This window comes from Cupressus sempervirens, chromosome 3 (genome assembly GCF_028749045.1).
Source record: "Cupressus sempervirens isolate cs-2001-9-10 chromosome 3, ASM2874904v1, whole genome shotgun sequence".
Taxonomy (NCBI): domain Eukaryota; kingdom Viridiplantae; phylum Streptophyta; class Pinopsida; order Cupressales; family Cupressaceae; genus Cupressus; species Cupressus sempervirens.
Genome location: NC_143120.1, coordinates 130,862,570 through 130,888,420, shown reverse-complemented (window position 1 = coordinate 130,888,420; position 25,851 = coordinate 130,862,570).

Sequence of the window (25,851 nt, the reverse complement as noted above, 5' to 3'; positions counted from 1 at the left end):
TTATGAACAAAGTATAGATTAAAAAATGTATGAATATGACTCCCTATGAGTTGTGGTTTGGTCATACACCTTCAATAAAGTACTTCTAAATTTTTAGAAGTGTTATATAATAAGAGATGATAATATTGGTAAATTTGATCCAAGAAGTGATGAAGATATGTTCTGTTGGCTCCTAAATTAACACTTTTTTAGTAATCTAGTGATAAGAACATATATACCAAGGGGCAGCTAATTCCCATGGCAATGTACCTATTCAAACACTAGGGCCAACTATAAGGCTATTTACTCTCCTCCTTCTTCTTCGGGCTCTATAAGACCTAGGTAGGTGGACCTCAGATTCTTTATATGGTACTAGTGTCAAAGCATGTAAATGAATCTATATAATAGATAAAAATCTCTGAATCTTCTAGGCTTATGCAAATAACATAGACATGAAATAGATAATAGCATGACCTATGAACTTGACAAGCTAAGTGAAAGTAACTCTTTTTAGCTCTTCAACATGAAAGGGAAAGTATATTTGATTAATGATGTTGATTATTAGCATAGTCCATATGCAACAACAAGAACATGTAATCTCCAAGCTAATTAGTCCTTTATCCATTGCGCATAAACTAAGTCAAAACATACACATGGATACCCAAAATACACTCATACACTTAGATATCTAGACTATCTATTCACCTTGCAAATAGACATCTATTTTCAAATGAAATTCATATTTATCAAATCCTCCTATGATCCCTACAATTCTGTCAATGCATAATAAGAAAATTACTCAAGTCTTTGACCCAACAACAAGACATGCAATGGCATACAACTTCAAAGCCAAGCTACAACTAGACAATATGAACCTTATGTATATATCAATAGAAAATCACAAACCCATGAAGATGAAGACAAATTTTAGATCCAATAAAGCTTTGTATTAATTCCCTTGAAACTAATACATCAAATCCATGGAAAAATAAGAGAATACACAATGGATGACTATATAATCTATTTTCTTATAAGAAATTATAACTATTGTTCATACAAAGAAAATGATGAAAAATGGGTGGTATCATAGCAATAAAAATGGAGTCATCCTTGTGATCATAGTAGTAGAGACTGGAACCTTATTGGTGTCACAGTAGCTGGGGAGAATCTCAAACCAAAAATTGGAACCTCCTCCTACTCATCCTAAAAATCCTTATATAGAGAAGGATTGCAACAAGCTATAGATGAGAGAAGGAAACATATCAAAAATTGATTGGTAAATAAAAATACAGATATATTTCAATAACAATATATTTAAAACATTCTCTACATTCAGATAAAACTTTGTGAAGTAGTTGCAAAGCTAGTAGCAGAAGCTTATTTTAGGAGTGCTCAACTTAATTGGTTTTGTATTCTACTACCTTTAATCATGAAATTCTTCAATTGCCTCCATCGACATAGTCTTAATATTTGCAACTAGCTTCAAAATACTTCACTTCTTTCTTGGTGGATGTTCCATGAATATGATTTTATCTAATTTTCCACTACCTTACTTTTCCTTGAAATTTGATCTCCATCAAAACTGTGCAGCTTGTGCATTAACTCATCCCTCTTTTTGATGCTGACTTGTGCCTTATTTTTTTCTTCAGGAAATAAAAAACCCTTCGTATTCTCATAAACCCAAAAAACTAGCCTTTATGATCATATGATCACCTTCTTTCTGTAACTTTTAAGGAACCCTTTAAGTCACTCACGATCTTATGATAATAACCATATCACATGATTGAGCCTTGTCTTTCCTTATCTCATGATCATACAATAACTACTTTGCATATCATTGGGCTTCATTATTTCAAGTCTTACAATCTCACAATTGCAACACGCTTTGTAGCTTTAGAAACCCTTCATACTATCCTTACAATCATATGCTGGAAACTCTTCCCCATTTTGTCTTTTCTTCAAAAGCCTTATCATTTATCTATACGATCATATGATTACTATTTAATCATACCTTTGGAAGCTCATTAATTAGCCTTTTTAATCCCATGATCACAAGCACTTTGTAAGATCGAGAGACTAAATTAACAGATGCACATTTTCCTTTCACTTATGCTCCTAGCCCCACCTTGTTTTGACATTCCTGATCATACAATCAAATAATCATACGATCCCAAAAACCAACATAGCATCTCATCACTTTATTTCTCTCTTCTTGATCTTACCATGAGTATAAGATTGCAATAGACCATCCTTTATCTTTTCAATTCTATGAAGATGCTAAACCTTATGATCTTATGACTAATGTAAGATCACAACCAACTAAACTTAGTATTAAAAACACACCAAAGCTAGCGTGACATTGTAAACAATCAACATACACCCATGCAAACTTATGAAGATGTATCATGCAGTTGCAATCCATCTTCTTTTCCTTTCTATCATACAACTGGGTGTAAGATCGTTACACCACTTTAATTTCATTTTGGGCCCACCACCTCCACATGGAAAAAAATTGCTTCTCAACTTCTACTAAAATTAAAGCATCTTCAATTTTTGGCAAAGTGACAACCCTAGATTTGTAAAGATCTAACGGGAAAGAAACAATCACAATTTGCATAGCTTGAAACTGAAAAGGGGACCACCTAGATAGGTGGCAGCTAGCCGCACTGTTGCGACCTAAAATTCTAACTCAAAATAAACCCATGTGACCATGCAATCCATTGAACTTAACCACCTAGTAACCTTAATCACATACTTTTCTTTAATTTTCATGAAGTTTTATAGGCTATGTTGATAATCATTTTGCACCTTCACACCCCTAAACAAGGTTAGTAGTTAAATAGAACCAAAGTTGTTCCTGGGATTTTTTTGCAAGGTTAAAACTTAAGATATAAAGAAGAGCATGGAAAACAAAAGAGAATAAAGGGCTAAAATACTCAGGGATATAAACATATGAATAAAATTTTTCATGTATCCCTATTACATGTCAAGTTATGAATATTTTCAATGAAATACATGACATGAAAAATTCTAGAGTTTTTTTCATAGGATAGACAAATATTTTAAGAAACCCTAAGCAATATTTAACATAGTTCTTCCTAATTTTTACAAGATTTCACATAGTTTTGATGGGTAAAAAATTAGGCCAACATGTTCCTTGATTATTCATTGAAAAGAAAAGTTTACATATGTTTTAATCATAGAATTAGGACTATTGTTGAATTTGCAAATGTGAAAGTTGATGAAAAGTTTGGAGTTAAAGAGAGAATGATGGATTATAACTCTGATGAGGAAATAGAAAATCTTAGAATTGTTAGAGAAAATGTGGTGGTTTTCTTTGAGACTAACAATGACTTGCAAAATGATGTACAAATTTGTAACGCCCCGCCAAGGGATCCAAAGAATTAACCTAGAATTTCACTGCGTTTGGTAACATTTTTTTAAATTTTTTTTACATGAAAGTAAATACCATACATAACTTATTCACAATAACGGAAGCAATAGCAATGTCCATTTGAAAAGTAAACATAAAATACATAACAGATTACATTCTTTAAGATCCCTTAACGTTGAATTAAATACATGAATCCATCTAGTACAACATCCACATGAAATAATAATGATAAGTCCAATGTTCATACATTACATTTCCAAATGCTAAATCATCCACTGTACATGTCACAGGGTATGAAGTCTTAAAAGAATATACATATGTGAAATAAGGTACATCATCCTATTTTAATCCATGATACATCAAAGAAAATCAGGTGATACACATGATACATCATCATAGAATACATATACATTCATCATAAGATCAAACATAACTAACTAAGTGCACGGTTCCTCCCAACCGTTAATAGCATCATTAGACCATCGTGGGCCCTAGCCATCCCTTCGTGCGTAACATCCCAAATCACTGAAGAGATCATCAGTATTAACATAGTAGGAATGTCACTCCTAACATATACAACATCATATGTAGAAAGTAATCTAACATGCAAATATAAGCATAAGATAACATCATCTAACATATGCTAATCATCAATGAAAGGATACATATCCACCATCACGAAGGATGCATCAACCACGATGTCTTAATGAATCTCAAATGATAAGAGTGGAAAATACACTACCCCCCAACCGCGTGGTACCTAAGTGGTCCATTCCCACTGTCCTGAGGAGATAATCTCAAGTCCCAAACAGGATATCCATAACACATAGCACAAATCTCTATAGTCCAAGAATCCTAAAAGTATACTAACTCAAAGGTTCCAATCATGAAACTGACATCTACTTCCCAGAGGCACACAATGAAATGTAGGAACCTACTATGCAAGCGGGAAAGTGTCATCGCATTTATCACGTACAAGTTACCCTGGTAGTTAGCTAAACTCCACGGGTCCATACTGATCTCATGCGGCTACTAGTATCCTCTCATACTGACAAGGCATACTATGGAATGCAAGGTCGCAACCATACGTTCTCACTACTCCCATCCTAGCCTATACAAGAACTCAAGGCATGGGCGAGAAACAAAAATCTTATCTTTTTAGGTTCATTCAATTAGTATTAGGTGTGAATGTTATCACTTATTAATCCAACTTACAATGAGTTACCCTGGCAACCTCTTAGGGCCCTGGCTCCCATTGCAAGCCACTTCCCATCACTACATGCAGATATCCTACCCTAATGATCATGGAATCATAAATCTCAAAATCACAAAAATAATCCATAGTAAAATCATCAAATATGCATAAAAGCATCAAATCTCCATGAGCAAACATCCATAGAAAATCATGACCACAACAACTCTCTATTAGCAACTGAAGCATCACTGATAATCAAAAGTATCCAATGGTTCTCAATAACCAAAATATATATCAAACACACTGATCGAAGACTCCAAAAATGGTTGAGTCAAACATGTCACAACATGACATCATCAAGAATAAATCCACATTTCAGTCCCATCATGGCGACTAGAAAATAACCAAGGATAACTGATCGATGACCAAAAATAATGGTTAAGTCAAGTGTCTCATAAATAAGAATCTGAACCATAACAATCAGTATTCACAACTAATACACAGAGCATTCCATCACATAACCATGGTTGGGTTATAAAGATTGAGATTAAATCATCATCATGGCATCACAATCACATAACCCCCAAGCCTCTGGTAGACGTCCTATACTGGTCAACACTAGTCAACCCAAAACCCAAAACAATAGCATAAAGAATACACAATGTAAACACATGTTTTGGTTTTGCTAAGTTTTCAAATTTGAATTCAAAAGTCTTAGTTTACGTATTCCCAAATTAACATCAAGTGGAGAATTTTCACGTTTTATCTAACCCAAGTATTAGTTTGATAGATAAAAGTTTCTCCATCAGACTCAATTTTCTAATTGATTTATATGAGATTGTTTGAAAATTGACAGTCTCAATGAATCACAAACTTCCAATATATATTCTAATAATTAATCTTAATTAAAAACTAAGTTTAATTAAATTAATTATTAATATCTCTTCATAATTGACAAGCTTAATAGCAATATTTTGCTCATTAAAAAAGTGATCCATTAATTGAGAACTTTATAATAATCATTTATAACTAATAATATATACATATATACTTATATATATATATATATATATATATATATATATATATGTATATATTATTAGTTATAAATGATTATTATAAAGTTCTCAATTAATGGATCACTTTTTTAATGAGCAAAATATAAATATAAATATACATAAAATAAATATAAAATAACATTTAATAATTAATAACATTGCAACTTATAAAAAAATGAAATCAAAATTCATATCCAAATCGTATATGAAATAATCGTTGCAAATATAATTTAAAACCAACACATATAACACAATGCGATTTAAAATCACGCGACGATTAAAGTGTCGCACCGCAGGTACACAGCGGATCGCAGGTACACTACGGTCGCAAGTACCCTGCGATCACGCAGGCCTGCGGTGGGTGGGGTACGAAGTACCCGCCCGCCCAACGTTATATATATATATATATATATATATTTTTTTAACAATCGCTTACATGATTTCCATACAAACTTTGCGATTTGGTTTTAACGTTTGTTAAATGTTTTCGCCCATGGTATGTAATCGGTTTTTTTTTTAACAAATATATATATTATGTATACATATGTATATATATATATATACAAAATTAAAAAGTATCACAATATATGAACATATATATATATATATATATATATATATATATATATATATATATATATATATATATATATATATATATATATATGTGTATGTATGTATGTATGTATGTATGTATGTATGTATGTATGTATAAGCAAATTGACAATTTATGATTACAATTTCAATTTTTCAGAATTCCTCCATAGATCTTTGATCTCCAAAATTTCCAACAATTAATCTAATGGGTTTGGCTATGAATCTCAACCCTAGCCCCGTTTTCTATTTTTTTTAAATCCATGCATATAAAAAATTTAATTGCCCAAATGGAAAATGCATACAATAAAAATATGAAATTCCTTAGAAGACATATGGAAGACACGAAGAAGACTGGAATGCATGATGTGGAAATAGCATAAGAAAAATCACAAGAATCAACTCGGATTCTGATGCTAATTTGCTCTTCCTCAGAAAACCCGCAGAGCAAGCTCCCTTCTTCAGAGTTCTTGAGTCCTCCAATGCTCCAATTGCTCTCCACTTTTTTTTTTTTAAGCTTCTATGAATGCCTGAATATAAAGAGCTCTCAAGAAACCTTTGGAATGCTTCTTGAAATAGCTGGAAGGTGTCACCAACTAAGCATGGGTCTTTTCCAACCTTTTTGATGAGTCATAGAGTTGTAGACACCTTGTGCTTAATTGATGCACTAACCCCCATGTTGTTGACACATGTTAATTCCCATGCAAGCTTATAACTCCAATTTACTTTTTAAATAATTTCTATTTAAATTTTATAACTTTCATTTTAATTTTTATAACTTTTATTATTATTATTTTATTTATTACTTTATTATTATTTTATAATTATTATTAATTTTACTTTCTAGTTTTCTTTTATTTAATTCCTTTTCCCCAATAATTCACATTTAATTAATTACAATCAAAATATCAAAGATCATGATATTTTATTAATTTTCTCAAATAAATAATTTATTAATCAAATCTATTTGTTAAGACTTAATTAATGGAAAATTCACCATAGACCTCCAAGATAAAATATGAAAACCCATCATAGAACAAATCATACAAAATAAATCTAAAGGGTTAAAAATCATGAAATATGTCATCCGACACATTCGGTGGGTATTCAACTTTGATACTTGTCCTAACTCACTAGGACAAATGGTTTTTAGGTTTGGGATTTGGACTTGAGAATTTATCTCCCTTCTCTTATCATTGAGATAGTATAATAGGGTATGCTCATCCTGGCAATTCAGGGAAGTTGATACCCGGTACTTGCAACTTGTAAAAAAATCATGCATGTACATACAATATATAATGCTAAGCTAAACAGACAATGGTAGGAAGTGGTGCATCGTGTAGATCTCGACTAAGCAAGTGACTACGACTCCCTTCCTTAACCACATCAAAAATGCCATACAATAAGAAAACATGCACACCATACACATGCAAGTATGAGGTAAGTAACCATAATAAAACACATGAGATAATAAACTATCTAACTAATCATCAGTAATAACTGAAAACAATGTAATGATCATCGTACACACATGAAATGTAAAGTCTAAATGATCTCATCATATATCAAATAAATCCCTATCATAATATCTGATAGTGTCAAAATAACACCACTAAACCATCAACATAAAACTAGTCTACATAGTCTAATAATAATAGGAACAATAAGTCTAGAAAAGATGTGAATGAGGGTAGGCACTATATCCACCCCCCCTTGAATTAGGCTTACTCCTGGAAGCCTACAAACAAATAGGGATATAACTCCCTCAATCTAGCTACATCCTCCCAAGTAGTTGAAAAATCATCAGTAGGGTCCCATTGGACCCTTAGCTGCTCGATGCTTCGACCCCTGAGGGTCAATTCCTGCTGCTCCAGAATACGAACCGGCTCCAAAGCCAGCTGCCCGTCCTCTACCTGCAACGCATTCCAATCAAGAACATGCACAATATCATGAATATACTGCCTAAGCATTGAAACATGGAAAACATCATGAATGCGAGCTAGACTGGGTGATAGAGCAAGACGGTAAGCAATCGGGCCAATCCTCTCCAAAATCTCGAATGGTCCCACAAAGCGAGGTGCTAGCTTAGAACCCTTTCCTTACCAAATTAGATTCTTTCACGATCGCACTCTCAAGAAAACCTTATCACCCACAGCAAACTGCTTATCAATCCTATGAGCATCGGCATACTTCTTCTGCCTATCCTGTGCCGTAGTCAAATGCTAATAGATACACACTACCTGTTGCTCCATATCATGAAGCATCTCAGGACCCAATAGAATGCGATCCTCGAGACTGTCCCAACTCAATGGTGTACAACAAGGACATCCATATAATGCCTGAAAAGGTGCCATGCTAATAGAACTATGATACCCATTGTTGTAAGAAAACTCCACTAGGTAGAGATAGTCCTCCCAATGTGTCTGCCTATCCATCACATACATCTATAACATATCCTCCAAAACTTGGTTCACCCTCTCTATCTAACCATTAGTCTCTGGATGATATGCCGAATTGAAGTTTAGCTGCGCTCCAAGCTCATGTTGCAACAATGTCCAAAATGCAGATGTGAATACAGGATCCCTGTCAGAAATGATCTTTCTAGGAATACCGTGTAATCTCACAATGTCATGCATGAAGACATTTGCTACAGAAGCTGCTGTGTAGGAAGACCTGATCGGTGAAAAATGTGCCACCTTAGTCAACCGATCAACAGTAACCATGATAGCATCATGATGTCGAACTGTCATAGGTAATCCTACTTTAAAATCCATGGAGATGATATCCCATTTCCAAGAAGGAATGAGATTAGGCTACAATAGTCCTGCCGGGTGCTGGTGTTCTGCCTTGACTCTTTGACACTCAAGACACCTAGCCACAAAAATAGCAATATCTCGCTTCATCCCGGACCAAAAGAAAAAATGTCTCAAATCAGCATGCATCTTCTTGACACCTGAATGTGCTGAGTAAGGTGTACGATGGGCTTCTGCCAGAATCAAGGTGTGAAGCTCATCCAGTAATGGCACATAAATCCTCCCCAAATGTCTCAAAAGACCATCTAATTCTCGAATGTAACCTACAAACTTACCTTCCAAAGATCTTCCTGAATCTATCTCTCTGCACACTTCCTGATACCAGGAATCCATAGGAAGTGCCTGAAGAATCTGACTCCTCAAATCCACACTAAGAGTCATAGATGTTACCACATGTTTCCTACAACTCAAAGCATTTGCCACCACATTCTCCTTACCCTGAATGTACTTAACCTCAAAATAATACTCGCATAAAAATTCCATCCATCGTCTCTGGCGAGCATTCAAATTAGGCTGAGTAAAAATGTACTGAAGACTACGATGATCACTATGTAGCTCAAATCTGTGCCCCAACAAGAAATGTCTCCACCTTGTCAAAGCATGAACTACTGCTGCTAACTCAAGATCATGTGTAGGGTAATTTAACTCATGATCCTTGAGCTTGCGTGATTCATACACAATCACCCGACCATTCTGCATCAACACTGCTCCAATTCCTTCAAGAGAAGCATCTGTACACACCATAAAATCACCTTCTGGTTCAGGTACAACTAAAATTAGTGCACTAGTCAAAAGCTCCTTGAGCTTCTGAAATGCTTCCTCACATTTCTCTGTCCATACAAACTTCTTACCTTTCCTCTGAAGAGAAGTGATAGGATGTGCTATCCTAGAGAAGTTTTGGACAAATCTGCAATAATAACCAACTAAACCCATGAAACTATGAATCTTTGACACATTAGTTGGGGTAGGCCAATCTATTATCGCCTAAATCTTTGCAAGATCCACTAAAATACCATCACCTGAGATAACATGCCCTAAATACTGAATCTTCAATTTGAAGAATTCACACTTAGCGGCATTGGCATAAAGCTGATTGCCTCTCAAACACTGCAATACCAACTACAGGTGTTCCTCATGCTCCTTCTGAGTCTTAGAAAATATCAATATGTCATCAAGAAACACGAGAACAAACCTATCAAGATATGATCAAAAAACACCATTCATCAAACTCATGAACACTGATGGAGCATTAGTCAACCCAAAAGGTACCACTGTGAACTCATAATGCCCATAGCACGTTCGAAAAGCGATCTTGTGAATATCTGCTTCCTTAATACGAAGTTGGTGGTATCCTAACTTAAGGTCAATCTTGGAGAATACTGTAGCTCCCTTGATCTGATCAAATAAGTCATCAATCCTAGGAAAAGGATACCTATTCTTAATAATCACCTTGTTCAACTGTCTGTAGTCAATACAAAGGCACAAAGAACCATCTTTCTCCTTCACAAAGAGCACTGGAGCTCCCCATGGTGATACACTAGGTCGAATGCTCCCTTTGGCCAGAAGTTCCTCCAGCTGAAGACGTAGCTCACCCAGTTCCTGAGTAGTCATACGATAAGGAGCTTTAGAGATAGGCTTCGCTCCAGGAATTAGATCAATGCTAAAATCAATGTCCCTCTTTGGAGGCATGCCTGGAATCTTACTTGGAAAGACATCTGCGTACTCCTATAAAATTAGGTGATCTAAAGTCTTCCTCACAGGATCTTCCTCATCAAGATCATTTACCATAACAGCAAATATCTAACATCCCTTACGAAAACTTTGCTTCAATTGCATAGTAGAAATCATCCGCAGAGATATAGACCTCGGTATCCCAACTATCTTCACATCATTTCCTTGGTCATCTTGGCACAAAATAATCTTCTTCCTACAATCTATATTGGCTCTATGAGATCCAAGCCAGTCCATGCCTAGAACCACATCATAAGAACCAAGGGGTATGACTCGAAGATCCACTGCCATATCAAAGCTCCCTAAGCTAAGCCCACACTTATGAACTACAAAATTCGTGGAGGCCTTAATCCCTGAGGCTAGTTCCACTTGCCAACCATGATCTTACTTCACCGCATCTAGCTTACACTTAGAAACTATAGATGGTGAAATAAATGATTATGTAGCTCCTAAATCAAACAATACTGAAAGAGATATACCTCGAATAGCACCTGTGGTCTCAACCACTGTTCCCTGATGATCTACCTGACGCTGATCATGCATAAACTCTATGAGCTCTCCCTGCATCACCAACTATGTGTTCTGAAGATGTAGGCCTAGGTCCTGAAAACTGAGGTGCTCGCTATGGACACTGAGTTGCATAATGTCTAATCTGACCACATGAAAAACATTCTGTATTCCTGCCAGATCCTCTTCCCATAGGTGGTACATTAGATTGCTGGCGACTGTTCCTGCTTACAAAAAACTGGCTACTCTGAGCTGGCTGATTGGACTGATTCTCTTTATTGCGTTGAGAATTGTAGTTGTTCTTAAAGTTAGAACCTTTGCCACCACCTTGAGCCTAAGAATTTGATCCCTTCTACTGCTGCGTTTGCTAAGACTACTGCTGATACTGTTTTCCCTTAGAAAAGAAAGGCTTCTTGTTACCACTTGAATTGAAGTTGCCTTTAGATCCTGATGCTGCTGGTGCTCCTACAAAACCACCTTGACCAAGGTTGACACTTTTCTCAACAAGGATTGCTTGATGTACCGCATCCTTGAGAGTTTTTGGCTCAAATACCTTGACACCCCCAATTATACGGTTATTCAAACCCCTAACAAAGTGTTGTGTCAACTAAGCTGAATTTTCACTGAACCCTGAAAAAGGCATAAGCTCATAAAACTTACGCTCATACTTGATCATTGACAAAGTGTACTACTTGAGATTATGAAACTCATCTGCCCTTTGTAGTTTCCATTCCTCTAGTATGAATTGTTCATGAAAACTCTCTAAGAATAGTTCCCACGTGACACTGCTCATATTGATTCCCAGCTTCTTCTCCTCAATCATCCACCAAGTGGCCCTAAAATTCTATAAATTAGTGATCGCAAATCTTGCCTTAACATTGTTGTCAAAATCCTGCATGGAAAAAATCCTGTCGAGGGAAATCAGCCACTGCTCAACCACATAACTAGAACCTTGCCCATTGAAAGGCTTGACCTTGGATCTTGAAAGATCCTTCATCTGAGTGGACATAATGGACCTCTGACAATCCTTCTGAGGACTTCTAGATCTGGATCTATGCTCTTGTTCTGTCTGATGCACTTTAGGTTGTTCTTGAATAGGAGGTAGACGTTCTAAAATAGTTTGCATCATCTGTCTCAAACCAACCTCTTCAGACTCAGCTTGGTCCTCTCTACGACTCTCTTCTTGTTGCCTATTAGAGTGCTCTTCCTTGCTCTCTACACGAGTCGATCCCTCATGGGCACTGACAGCTCTGCCACGACCACGGCCTCTTCCTCGGCCTCTACCACGGCCTCTAATATAAGACCTATTCCTAGACACCATCTTACAATAGAACAAGGTACTATTACAATCAAAAGACACATGTTTGCAATAGAATAAGTTCAATTCTATGTTTAGGTTTAAGTAAAATTTCCAATTTTGAAAACTAAGTGTTGAAGTATGAAAAATATTCAAGTAACATTTCAGGTTCTGTTTCAGTTCACCTAGTTTCAAGTTGAAGAGATACACTTAATAGTTCACAGTTCTAGTTGTTCCAAAATACCCAGAGCTCCCAATGTAGAAACTCGGGCTCTGATACCAAATGTAACGCCCCACCAAGGGATCCAAAGAATTAACCTAGAGTTTCACTGAGTTTGGTAACATTTTTTTTTTTTTTTTTTTTACATGAAAGTAAATACCATACATAACTTATTCACAATAACGGAAGCAATAGCAATGTCCATCTAAAAAGTAAACATAACATACATAACAGATTACATTCTTTAAGATCCCTTAATGTTGAATTACATACATGAATCCATCTAGTACAACATCCACATGAAATAATAATGATAAGTTCAATGTTCATACATTACATTTCCAAATGCTCAATCATCCACTGTACATGTCACAGGGTATGAAGGCTTAAAAGAATATACATATGTGAAATAAGGTACATCATCCTATTCTAATCCATGATACATCAAAAACAATCACATGATACACATGATACATCGTCATAGAATACATATACATTCATCATAAGATAAAAAATAACTAACTAAGTGCACGGTTCCTCCCAACCATTAATAGCATCATTAGACCATCGTGGGCCCTAGCCATCCCTCTGTGCATAACATCCCAAATCACCGAAGAGATCATTGGTATTAACATAGTAGGAATGTCACTCCTAACATATACAACATCATATGTAGAAAGTAATCTAACATGCAAATATAAGCATAAGATAACATCATCTAACATATGCTAATCATCAATGAAAGGATACATACCCACCATCACGAAGGAGGCATCAGCAAAGATGTCTCAATGAATCTCAAATGATAAGAGTGGAAAATACACTACCACCCGACCGCGTGGTACCTAAGTGGTCCACTCCCACCGTGCTGAGGAGATAATCTCAAGTCCCAAATAGGCTATCCATAACACATAGCATGAATCTCTATAGTCTAGGAATCCTAAAAGTATACTAACTCAAAGGTTCCAATCATGAAACTAACATCTACTTCCCAGAGGCACACAATGACATGTAGGAACCTACTATGCAAGTGGGAAAGTGTCATCGCATTTATCACGTATAAGTTACCCTGGCAGTTAGCTAAACTCCACGGGTCCATACTGATCTCTTGTGACTACTAGTATCCTCTCATACTGACAAGGCATACTATGGAATGCAAGGTCGCAACCATGCGTTCTCACTACTCCCATCCTAGCCTATACAAGCACTCTAGGCATGGGCGAGAACCAAAACTCTTATCTTTTTAGGTTCATTCAGTTAGTATTAGGTGTGAATGTTATCACTTATTAATCCAACTTACAATGAGTTACCCTGGCAGCCTCTTAGGGCCCCGGCCCCCATTGCAAGCCACTTCCTGTCACTACATGCAGATATCCTACCCTAATGCTCATGGAATCATAAATCTCAAAATCACAAAAATAATCTATAATAAAATCATCAAATATGCATAAAAGCATCAAATCTCCAGGAGCAAACATCCATAGAAAATCATGACCACAATAGCTCTCTATTGGGAACTGAAGCATCACTGATAATCAAAAGTATCCAATGGTTCTCAATAACCAAAATATATCTCAAACACACTGATCGAAGACTCCAAAAATGGTTGAGTCAAACATGTCACAACATGACATCATCAAGAATAAATCCACATTTCAGTCCCATCATGGCGACTAGAAAATAACCAAGGATAACTGATTGATGAGCAAAAATAATGGTTAAGTCAAGTGTCTCATAAATAAGAATCTGAACCATAACAATCAGTATTCACAACTAATACATAGAGCATTCCATCACATAACCATGGTTGGGTTATAAAGATCGAGATTAAATCATCATCATGGCATCACAATCACATAACCCCCAAGCCTCTGGTAGACGTCCTATACTGGTCAACACTAGTCAACCCAAAACCCAAAACAATAGCATAAAGAATACACAATGTAAACACATGTTTTGGTTTTGCTAAGTTTTCAAATTTGAATTCAAAAGTCTTAGTTTACGTATTCCCAAATTAACATCAAGTGGAGAATTTTCACGTTTTATCTAACCCAAGTATTCGTTTGATAGATAAAAGTTTCTCCATCAGACTCAATTTTGTAATTGATTTATATGACATTGTTTGAAAATTGACATTCTCAATGAATCAAAAACTTCCATTATATATTCTAATAATTAATCTTAATTAAAAACTAAGTTTAATTAAATTAATTGTTAATATCTCTTCATAATTGACAAGCTTAATAGCAATATTTTGCTCATTAAAAAAGTGATCCATTAATTGAGAACTTTATAATAATCATTTATAATTAATAATATATACATATATACTTATATACATACATATATATATATAATAACATTTAATAATTAATAACATTGCAACTTATAAAAAAATGAAATCGAAATTCATATCCAAATCGTATATGAAATAATCGTTGCAAATATAATTTAAAACCAACACATATAACACAATGCGATTTAAAATTGCCCGGCGATTAAAGTGCCGCACTGTAGGTACACTGCAGATCACAGGTATACTGCAGTCGCAGGTACCTTGCGATCATGCAGGACTGCGGTGGGTGGGGTACGAGGTACCTACCCGCCCAACGTTTTATATATATATATATATATTTTTAACAATCACTTACGCGATTTCCATATAGACTTTGCGATTTGGTTTTAACGTTTCTTAAATGTTTTCACCCACGGTATGTAATCGGTTTTTATTTTAACAAATATATATATATTATATATACATATGTATATATATATATATATAAAGGCATATGTATATATATATAAATATATACAGAATTAAAAAATATCACAATATATGAACATAAATACATACATACATACATACATACATACATACATACATACATACATACATACATACATACATACATACATACATATATATATATATATATATATATATATATATATATATATATATATATATAAGAAAATTGACAATTTATGATTACAATTTCAATTTTTCAGAATTCCTCCATAGATCTTTGATCTCCAAAATTTCCAACAATTAATCTAATGGGTTTGGCTATGAATCTCAACCCTAGCCCCATTTTCTCTTTTTTTTAAATCCATGCATATAAAATTCTCAAATAAATTTAATTGCCCAAATGGAAAATGCATACAATAAAAATATGAAATTCCTCAGAAGACATATGGAACACACGAAGAAGACAGGAATGCATGATGTGGAAATAGCATAAGAAAAATCACAAGAATCTACTTGGATTCTGATGCTAATTCACTCTTCCTCAAAAAACCCGCAGAGCAAGCTCCCTTCTTCAGAGTTCTTGAGTCCTCCAATGCTCCAATTGCTCTCCACTTTTTTTTTTTAAAGCTTCTATGAATGTCTGAATATAAAGAGCTCTCAAGAGACCTTTGGAATGCTTCTTGAAACATCTGGAAGGTGTCACCAACTAAGCATGGGTTTTTTCCAACCTTTTTGATGAGTCATAGAGTTGTAGACACCTTGTGCTTAATTGATGCACTAACCCCCGTGTTGTTGACACATGTTAATTCCCATGCAAGCTTATAACTCTAATTTACTTTTTAAATAATTTCTATTTAAATTTTATAACTTTTATTATTATTATTTTATTTATTACTTTATTATTATTTTATAATTATTATTAATTTTAATTTCTAATTTTCTTTTATTTAATTCCTTTTCCCCAATAATTCACATTTAATTAATTACAATCAAAATATCAAAGATCATGATATTTTATTAATTTTTTCAAATAAATAATTTATTAATCAAATCTATTTGTTAAGACTTAATTAATGGAAAATTCACCATAGACCTCCAAGATAAAATAGGAAAACTCATCATAGAACAAATCATACAAAATAAATCTAAAGGGTTAAAAATCATGAAATATGTCATCTGACACATTCGGTGGGTATTCAACTTTGATACTTGTACTAACTCACTAGGACAAATGGTTTTTAGGTTTGAGATTTGGACTTGAGAATTTATCTCCCTTCTCTTATCATTGAGATAGTATAATAGGGTACGCTCATCTTGGCAATTCAGGGAAGTCGATACCTGGTACCTGCAACCTGCAGAAAAACCATGCATGTACATACAATATATAATGCTAAGCTAAACAGACAATGGCAGGAAGTGGTGCATCGTGTAGATCCCGACTAAGCAGGTGACTACGACTCTGTTCCTTAACCACATCAGAAACGCCATACAATAAGAAAACACACACACCATACACATGCAAGTATGGGGTAAGTAACCATAATAAAACACATGAGATAATAAACCATCTAACTAATCATCAGTAATAACTGAAAACAATGTAATGATAATCATACACACATGAAATGTAAAGTCTAAATGATCTCATCATATATCAACTGAATCCCTATCATAATATCTGATAGTGTCAAAACAACACCACTAAACCATCAACATAAAACTAGTCTACATAGTCTGATAATAATAGCAACAATAAGTCTAGAAAAGATGTGAACGAGGGTAGGCACTACAAAATTGTTGAGAAAAGAGGTGAATAGAGATTTGAACCAAGATAAGAGATAAGAGTTGAGATACAAACTCCCACACCAAACAAGAACTTGATAAAGAATCACCCTATATAGCAAATCATTGGAAGCAAAGACAAAGGAGTAATGACAATAAATAGAGTAAATGAGGAATTATGTTTGATTTCTCAAGTGGGACCAAAGATTATAGATGAGGCATGCAAAGATGATCATTAGATTCAAGCAATGAAGGAAGAACTAGATCAAATTTTGTAGAATGACACATGGGAATTGGTTCCTAGACTAAAAGACAAAAATGTTATAGGAACTAAATAGTTATTAAAAAATAAGATGAATGAACAAGGAGAAGTTAGCAATAGAGCTAGACTACTATGCAAAGGTTATTCATAGTAAGAAGGAATAGATTATGAGGAGACATATGCCCCTATAGCCAGAATGGAAGTTGTGAGATTATTTTTGGCTTATGCAATAACTGAGAAGTTCAAAGTGTATCAAATGGATGTTAAGTCAACCTTTCTAAATGGAGAACTTCAAGAAGAGGTTTACATTGAGTAGCCTAAAGGATTTCCTTTGATTAAAGACAAGGATATGGTATGCATATGGGTAAGTGCAAGAAGTTAGGTCTCAATTTTGCAAAAGTCTATTCCATAAAATGAGACTCCTTTACAAATGGGTAAGAACTGGATACAAGTTATAGTTCAGGTGCTTGAACCATATTTTAAAAATTGGGTGCCGGATTTGAAATAAATCAAGTGCCCTATTTGTAAAAAAATAAAACCCATTTTTTGGTGGGTTAAATATGTCATTTTTATAGCTGATTAGTATTTGGAGACGGGAGTCTGATCTATGCTTGGAAACAAGAGCCTAATTTGAGCTTTCTAATGATCCCCCAATTATTTTTTCACTCTTCCAAGTATTTCAATTTGTTTTATATTATTTTATTTCATTGTTTTTAGTTTTTTGCTTTACAATTTCGTCATTTTGTTTTTTTTTTCATGATTAATAGTTTTATATATGTAAAATTCTAGACTTGGATTATAAATTATTATTCAAATTATATATAGATTATGTTTTCTCTCCTCCCTTTTTTAATAGTTAGATGTTCATTAATTTTTTTTTTTTAGATGTTCATTTAAAAATTAGTATTTTAGATGTTTGGATGTATTTAATTTATATGACACATAATTAAAGTTAAAGTGATGGATGATTAGATAGATGCATTAGAGGTTTAGATTGTTTAAACATGTATTTACATTGACATTTTATATTTATTTCAACTAAATAGTAATAATAAATTATTTCATTGCACATATTAAATATTAACCAAACTTAATGGTTAGGATTTTCATAAACCCCATACTTGAAGCTACACTTTACACCTAAATACATGTTTATGAAATATTTTTCTAACTCTAATATATTAACTTATTACCCTACTTGTATCCTTAATTCAACTATAATCCAAATCTTAGGTATATATTAGACGTTGAATTTAATAATCAAACTCTAACCATAATATTGAACCATAATTATGATTCACTTTTTGACCCTTACTATAACTAGTTCATATTTCTCTCTACTTGAAGCATAACCCTATTCTATCCTTAAGTCTAGTAAAAAGTATGCTGACCATAAGAGCAATTGAACTATATAACTCTATCTTAATTTGAATTCTAACCATAATCCAATCTTAACTAGATTCATAGTAACAATTTCCTTAATATGTACATCCTTACTATACCATATGTAATGCATAATCCAAAACCCTTCAATCCCAAAAATAGCTCTAGATAATAAGTTAAGTTTCAAACCTTGTATTCCTAACCCTATCATATAGACACTAAATTCTAAATGTAAATGTAAACCATGATGTTAGCCCATATCCATACCTTAACACTAAACCTAACCAATTTTTATGATCTTATACTCTAAAATGTCATTTCTAAAACTTAACCTTGTAACCCTAATCCTGTATTTAAGGTATATTTTTTAATATTTAAGAAATAAATTAAAAGTCTAAAATGGTATTTATCTAGTCATTTTGAGCTTTAGTTCAAAGGTCGACTTGTAACCAACTATTGGTGATGGAAGTAATGAAAAGTACCATCACTTTTACAACTAGAAGTATGTCACTAAGTTGTCATGACCTCAAGTCATGAAAATGATCAATACTTATCTATAATTCTTTCACGATAAGAGATGTAGGCTACTTTATTATTTATTATTTCTTCTGTAATGTATACAATTTTCAATACTTACAAAAGAATTATGTTGATTGTTTAAAACGATCTATAAGTTATGCTTTGAACACTTCAAAAATTACTTTAACATAAAATAGTATAATTGTTTTGAATGATAAATTTGATTTTTTTAAAATATATAAATAGAAAGTGTAATCCTTGAGTTTGAATCCTAAATTTTATGCTTTCTAAGCCAAATATCATAGGAGATTTAGACATAAATATACTCTCTATAAACCACCAATTCTCTTTACATCCTAGACCTTGAAATGTTCAATTCCAATACTTACATAGGTGATGTATGTATGTTTGAATTGAATGTAAGTTTAATATTTTATGTCTGTATTAAATTTATAAATTGGTAAGTGTTGCACACTCAATTATTCACATATGTTCACATGTGTGAATTGATAACATTATATGAAAAAAATCAAGTTAGCATTTATTTTGATTTTTAAATAATAAATAATCAATCTTTATGTATTAAAATAAACTCCAAATGATATATCAAATAATAGATTGCATAATACCTCTATATCAAATGATCTAGAGCTATGTACATGTATATGTATATCACAACAACAACTTGGTTCATATTCAATATATTAATGTTGAAAATTTCCTCTATCACCTCGAATGACCCCCTAGGACTTGGTAAGACAATATATATCCATTTGTTTAATTTTTTTAAGTTTTTGCTAATGTCACAAGTTGATTTTATTGTTTATATTTTATGTGTAACATAATAATGAAAATTTTCTTTTTAGCTTAAATATATACTAAGTAACATGAAAGTTTTACTCAAAGGTAAAATTAATTTGATTGGGAATAAGATAATGTCAAACATAAATTTAATTGAATAAATAAAGTGTTCTTATAATTATTATGACTGATTTATTAAATCTTTGATTTATACTTTTCAAGTATGAGGTCATCTTCCTCTTAATTCCATGGAAAATATCATCAATCTTACCATAAGATCTTGTCCATGTGAATGCAACCCTAGCTTGACTCTTGAACAAATATTTATTCTAAAAGTAATATTTCTAATTGTAGTGGAAAAATATACTATGATATACTATTAAAGGTTGCATTCATAAACTTTATGCAAAACTAAATATCAAATTTTTTATGAACTTTGATAATATTCTAATCAAAATAATAGTTGTAGAAGGCATGAAAAATGAAAGAGTAAGGAATATTAGAGAGATAGGAAATATGAGTACTTATCTTTTAATATACAATGTTTATGGTGTGAATCTATATTAGTCATAGATATAATTAACCTTTCAATTTAAACAACAAACTAGATACAAATAATCTAGGTAACCCTTAAATCATAGGTATAAATTAACCCTTCAATTTAATAACCAAACTAGATAACCATAATCTTGTATCATAACTATAATTCACTTCTTGAACCTAACTCTAACTATAATTTTTCCCTTTACTTGTTCATAGCCCTATTCCATCCTTAGGTCTACCAAAAATTGTGTTTTAACCATAAGAACATTGAACTATATAAGTCTATCCTAGTTTGAACCCTAACCATAATCTAATCCTAGAACTAGAGCTGCAATAACTCTAATTATAATATGTACACTCTAACTAAACCCTGACTAATGCATAATCCCAAACCCTTAGCTTAATCCCAAAAAATAATTGTAAATGTTATATGCATGTAGCTAGATAATATAAGATTGTTTCAAATCTTATTCCTAACAAAATTATAATTAATGTAAAAATTAAATATTTAAGCATAACCCTTAAATCCTAAATGGTAAATTGTAACCTTGAATCTAAATAGTAAAATTTTGATCAAAAATGCTAAATCCTAAATCTTAACCAACGTATATTAATGCTCAATATAGTAAAACATATTTTGTAAATGTTAACAATATAGCACACTTTTGTAAAATCTATGCACAATCACAACACTAACCTTTTTAGAAAACACTTCTAATCCTTAGCCTAATCTTGACCATGATCTAAATATAATTTGAATCCAAATCCATACCCTAACCCTAATAAGGATACTTTATAGTTATGTATGTTTATGATGGACAATATTTATTTAACCCTAATCTATTAAATCATTAGCATGAATATTCTCTCCTCTTTTTGTTATATTCAAGAATTTAAAGATGTATTAGACACAAATATATGGTTTTAAATATGTTAGATTTATATTGATATTTTAGATTTATTTTAATTAAATAGTATTTAAGTGTATTTTTATGTTGTATACATGTATATGTAGATTATATTTGATGGACCCAACCCCACCCTAACCCTTCCATCTCCACCACCACCTCCTTCACCCCCACCTCCATGATCACCTAGCTGTCATCCACCACCTACCCTAGAGGACTTACATGAGAGCATGAGGGGAAAACTTTAGAACCTCATATAAGATATATAGAGTATTAGACATGACACCCATCCCCCCTCACCTACTTCACCTTGTAGATAGCATGCAAGGCATTGCACAGTCTATTGAGCACTTAGACAGTGACATAGATATCTTTAGAGCATGGAGGAAAAACATGCCTTTTATTCTGGTGGCCTATCTTATAGAGAGGTCCATCGGCTGAAATTAATTAAAGGACATTTTAAAAGATATTTTGTAAACCTGAAGACATGTCTTGAGATAAGCAAGAAGAAGCCTCATATATCTACTAGATGGTGCACACATCCCTATAATCATAGCACTTTTGGGAGTGGTGGTGGATGGTATTTGACTGTCCACCACATGCTAATCATGAGGTGCCCATGTATTTCCTTAAAAAATTATGGGCATAATTTGAATTGGGTTTGAAACCCAATTATTTTGATATTAGACCATTTAAGGGGGTCGATGGAGGGATACCACGAGATAGTCCTGGGAAAGCTCAATGATAATATGAGGAATCACCAACATCCTCAACCAATTGTTCCTCTTCCTACACTAGTTATTCCAATGCCTCTCCATCATCAATAAATATCATCTTATCTTACTTCATTGAGTGCCCTTTTAGGCAATTTAGTAGACCAATGGGTGTAGGTGATGGATATTTGTCCACTTGGATATGTTTGTACCAGTTGTAGAGGTATATGCAAAGGCCCCCAAAGTGACACCAATGCATCACAAGATGGCCATGATGCTGATGGAGGTGATTTTGATGATGAGGTGTATGTTACTCATGGTGGTGGTAGTGATGATATTGACGTGTCATCATTTTTTGACCTTCTTTGTGGAGAGAGAGAGAGAGTAAGGAGCAATATGTAAAAATTTAATTAAAATTTATAAAATACATTATTATTTACTTTCTACATATATGAATAGTTGTATTAACCATATTAATGTATGTTGATTTTTAATTAATAGAGGATGGATGATAATGTTCCTCCTTGGAGATAGTATAGTCTATTTTTGAGACCTTCAAACATTGACATCCCTTGAATACGGTATGCACTTTGAATTACACTGTAAATTATGTCCATTAGAACTCATATTTAATAACATGTTCTCATATATTCTTTTGATATGATTTTGTAGGGATTGTCATCCATTACATAGTTAGATGCTTGTATAGGTCTTGATCCATCAATCACTAAGGCATAACCTCAAATACCTTTACGGTATGAACTTTTCAAGACAAATAATTTGTACTTTTTTTATGTACACATTATTATTAACCTATCTTCAACTTTGGTTCATGTATAACAATGTGTGTTGGTTTTAAAAATAGGAGATGCATCGAACTTTTCCATGTAGGCCTTAGTATAATCTATTTTTGACTCCATCTTTTGACCATTTCAGACATGCCAATGATCATCGTGGTAGCATATCTCTAGACACATCAATGACATTGGCTAATACTCAGGTATGATATATATATTTTTATTTCAAAAAAATGTACTGTAAATTATGTATTTTTTATTTACATACTTTGTAATTCATTTATATATAAATTTGACTCAAGGTTTATGTATCCATGATTTTAGGACTATGTCAACATGAGTGTTGGTGGGACTACATGACTAAGCCAGATGGAGGTACAAACATCATCCTTTTAGGTTAGTATTGTTATTTATACATAGTTCATTACAATCTTTATCAATTTTTTAAAATTTATGTATTCTATTACAAGACCTCACCATTGCCACATTTGGTACCTTTGACACTACACCTCCTCCTGTTATTGAGGGACAACTACCTCACATGTTATTATTTTAAATAAGTGCTAAATATTTAGATTTATTTGCAAGCTTGGTTTTGAAACCAATTTCAATTAATCATGTACATATTGTCTTCTCAAGATGTGGCACATGATGCCCTACAGGATATCCCACATTATGAGACACATTATTTTACATAGGATGATCCATCTGAGTCCTCTTTGTGTGGAGTAAAGAAGACTACAGAGCAGATATATTAGGTCTTTTAGCACCTCTAGATTGTGTTTTTATGACAAATTTAATATTTATTTTGCAAACATGGATGTATGTTTGCATTTATAAATGTAATAGTTGAATGTATCTATTATAGGAATGCATGCATGCATGCATATATGTATATGCATGGATGCATTGTGGATTTATGTAGGAATGCATGTATTTATGCATGAATTTATATATGAATGTATCTCAATGTGTGTGTGTGTGTGTATTTGAATGAATATAATTATGTATAAATGAATGTGTGCATGCATCTATAAGTGCATGTGTATGGATGTATTAGGGATTTATCCATGAACCCATGCTAGTGGATGTAGGTATGCATGTATGAATGGATGGATGAATGTATATGAGTGTATGCATATATGTATAGGTATGGATTTATGTATGTATGTGATGCAAGAGCATTTTGGGTTCGCTTGCAATCTTGCATGTTTGAGAGGTATTTTGGTTAAGGGTTATGGAGCTTGGTGAATATTGGTGCTCAACATACATTGGGAGCTCAACATGGTCTTCGGAGCTCGGCATGGTCTGGGGAGCTCAGCATGGTCTAGGGAGCTCAGCATGGTCTAGGGAGCTCAGTATGGTCTATTGATAGGGACACGACCCAAGCACAGAATGGACACAACAAGAAAGGGAAAATTTTATTAATTGTAAAAATATGCTAGTACAATTAGTGTATAGAAATAGACTCCAAAACAGGCCCTATGGGCTTACAATAGCATAAAATTGGAGATAATTTCTTCTCCCAATACCTTCTCTCAAACTCCACTCTGAATTGCCTTTTACAATGCTAGAAATGTTCTTAAATAGACCCCAAAGGGTTAAGGATTAGGAATACATTCTAGAAAGTGCTAGTTGGCATCCACTGGCCAATTTACACCTTCTAATTCACCAAAATTATGGCTCAATTACATACTCCTATTTTTTTTGGCATTTACATGTATCCCAAGGTGTTCAAATACTCTATCCTAGAACACTAATAGTGGAACTGTGAGAGTTGTAACCTTTATTTGACCCAAATGGGTATCCAGAAATGAAAACACATGAAACAGAAACTAATTCTAAGTACATTTTTTTGGGTGACACAGGATTGCACTTATACCTCTAGATGCTCCTGCATCAGACACCCAGGGTAGATTGAAAAGTGACCCTGTCACTTTATGAATGGTAGAGGATATCCCAAATGGGAAACCTCAGCTGTTGATATCCAAGTTGAGTCCTCTATAGGCCATCCTTTCCACTTGACCATATACTCTTCATACTACCTATTTTTGGTACTCCTGCCCACATGATGATCTAGAATGTCTTCTATCTCCTCCTTCTTCTAAAGGAATTGGACATGGCTCTAACATCCGCTCCTCATTTGCACCATCATCATGATACTCTGTTAAGTCTGCAATGTTGAAAATAGGAGAAATGTGAATACCATTTGGCAACTCCACCTCATATGCATTTCTTGAGTCATGTTTCTTCAAAATTTTGTAGGGGCCAAATTTTTTCATTTTCAGCTTGTTGTAAGTACCAGTTGGAAATCTTTCTTTTCATAAGTGTACCATGACTAGATCCCCTACTTGGAATTCCTTATGTCTTCTCCTTTGATCAGCCCTAGCTTTATACTCTTGATTCATCTTGGTAATGTGTGGCTGAACCTCCTCATGTAGACGCTTGATATGTTCAGCAAATCCTTCAGCTTTAGCACTTATCCTCTCCCCTTACTCTATCTTCCTCAATTCTGGTGCAGTCCTTGTGCTACTTCCATATACAATTTGGAATGGTGATTTTATAGTACTCCTATTTATAGAGTTATTGTAAGAAAACTCTACTTG